Genomic DNA, 2,500 nt, shown 5'->3' on the forward strand with positions numbered 1-2,500 from the left:
GTGTTTGTGTGTGTGGGTGGGTGGATGTGTGTGTGCGCGTGCACGCCTGTGTGTGTGTGTGTATGTGTGTGTGTGTGTGTGTGTGTGTGTGTGTGTGTGTGGGAGGTGGGAGAGTAGAAGGAAAGAAAGGTTTGACTCACTGTCTTCTATTGAAATAAATAACTGTGACCAGTAATGAGTTACTTTCCCTCTCTCTCTCACACCCTCTCTTCCCTACTCTCTCTCTGTCTCTCACCCTCTCTTCCCTACTCTATCACTCTCACTCTCTTTCTCTCTCACCCTCTCTTCCCTACTCTCTCACTCTCTCTCTCTTTCTCTCTCACCCTCTCTTCCCTACTCTATCACTCTCTCTCTCTCTTTCTCTCTCACCTTCTCTTCCCTACTCTCTCTATCTCACCCTCTCTTCCCTACTCTCCCTCTCTCACCCTCTCTTCCCTACTCTCTCTCTCACCCTCTCTTCCCTACTCTCTCTCTCTCTCTCACCCTCTCTTCCCTACTCTCTCTCTCTCTCTCTCACCCTCTCTTCCCTACTCTCTTTCTTTCACCCACTTTCCCTTTCTACTTACATTCTTTCTTTTTCAGCCCTAATCCAATTTAGTGGGCTTGGCTGCCACTGGCCCTGCTGGAGGTGGTGGTGTTGGGGGAGCAGCGCTGGGCTGCCGGGCTGAGGGAGGTGAGCCCTGGCTGGGCTAGGCTGGTGCCGGAGCCCCCTGGGCTCCCGCTGGGCTGGAGGTTTTTTAGCCCAAAGCCCAGCTGGCAGAAGTTATGGCCTAGGCAACAAAGCAACCCCCCTCCTCACGTATACACACGCACACACACACACACACACACACACACACACACACACACACACACACACACACACACACTCATACACACACACCAGCACCACCACCACCATCACCACCCCAGTCTGAAAGAGTCTCATTGTCCGGCTCCACCATCAGGGCAGATTCATTATGGGCCACAGAGCACGTCCTGGAGTCAGAATAACACACACACACACACACACACACACACACACACACACATTGTGACACAAACATGGCTTCAGACCTAGAAATCCCCTCCAACTCAATTATAGTCACTGATGTTTAGAGAGAATGAGTTTGTATGTGTGTGTGTGTGTGTGTGTGTGTGTGTGTGTGTGTGTGTGTGTGTGTGTGTGTGTGTTGGAGTGTGTAAACTTTAATGAGCCTTGTGATTTATGTGGAAATACCTAGCTTTGCTACAACATCTAGAAACCCTGCATTCAGTGCAGAACAAGATCAAATACGAAACCAATACATTCTGTCTGAGTTAGCATACTGTATGAATACAGCAGATCTGTCTGAGTTAGCATACTGTATGAATACAGCATGTCTGTCTGAGTTAGCATACGGGAACGTACCTATGTTCCCCGGGTCCTATGTTCCCCACTTTGTATGGGACCGGGGAACATAGGACCCTTTTTTTGAAAAAGGGTCCTATGTTCTGTTATTTTTTCTACCATCAGTGTCAAATTCCACGGCAAATAGGCTACAGGCCGTCCAAATAGGCCTAGAGGAGGAGAGATTAGGCTGTAAATTTTGTTTGTCTTTTGTTTTTGACACGTTTGGACAGTGTCAAAAACCCCTGTGTAATGTTTTCAGTTGTTTGTTAACTAAATCAACATTTCCCATACATAAATGTGGCCCAATTCATGTGTAATTACCACAACCACCAATTCGATGCATGCCTATTGGCTTAGAAATCCTCATTTACACATAGCACAGGGGCAGAAGACCCGGGGAACATGGGACCCTTTTTCAGAAAAAGGGTCTTATGTTCCCCAGTATGTATTGCGACCGGGGAACATAGGACCCTTTTGGGGGGAAAACGGAGAACATAGGACCCTTTTGGGGGAAAACGGAGAACATAGGACCCTTTTGGGGGAAAATGGGGAACATAGGGATGACCCCATACTGTATCAGTCTGAGTTAGCATACTGTATGAATACAGCAGATCTGTCTGAGTTAGCATACTGTATGAATACAGCAGGTCTATCTGAGTTAGCATACAGCAGGTCTGTCTGAGTTAGCATACAGCAGGTCTGTCTGAGTTAGCATACTGTATGAATACAGCAGGTCTGTCTGAGTTAGCATTCTGTATGAGTCTGAGTTAGCATACTGTATGAATACAGCAGGTCTGTCTGAGTTAGCATACTGTATGAATACAGCAGGTCTGTCTGAGTTAGCATACTGTACTGTATGAGTCTGAGTTAGCATACTGTATGTATACAGCAGATCCGTGTAATATTGAATGTCATTGTCATGTCCCTGGCTAGGAATAAAATAAAGTTTGCAAGATGACAAGGGATTTGCATATTAATGTCTGGCTTTCTGTATGTGTCTCTCTTAGTGGTTTCATATGGAACCACCAAAACACGAGCAGGGGCAATTTTGTGCTCAGTTTGGTGCCAAAAGCATTTTTTGTTTTATTTGAAAAATTGACTTTTCTGAGCTAGATCATGTTAATGTAG

Source organism: Alosa sapidissima, chromosome 16 (genome assembly GCF_018492685.1).
Source record: "Alosa sapidissima isolate fAloSap1 chromosome 16, fAloSap1.pri, whole genome shotgun sequence".
Lineage (NCBI taxonomy): Eukaryota > Metazoa > Chordata > Actinopteri > Clupeiformes > Clupeidae > Alosa > Alosa sapidissima.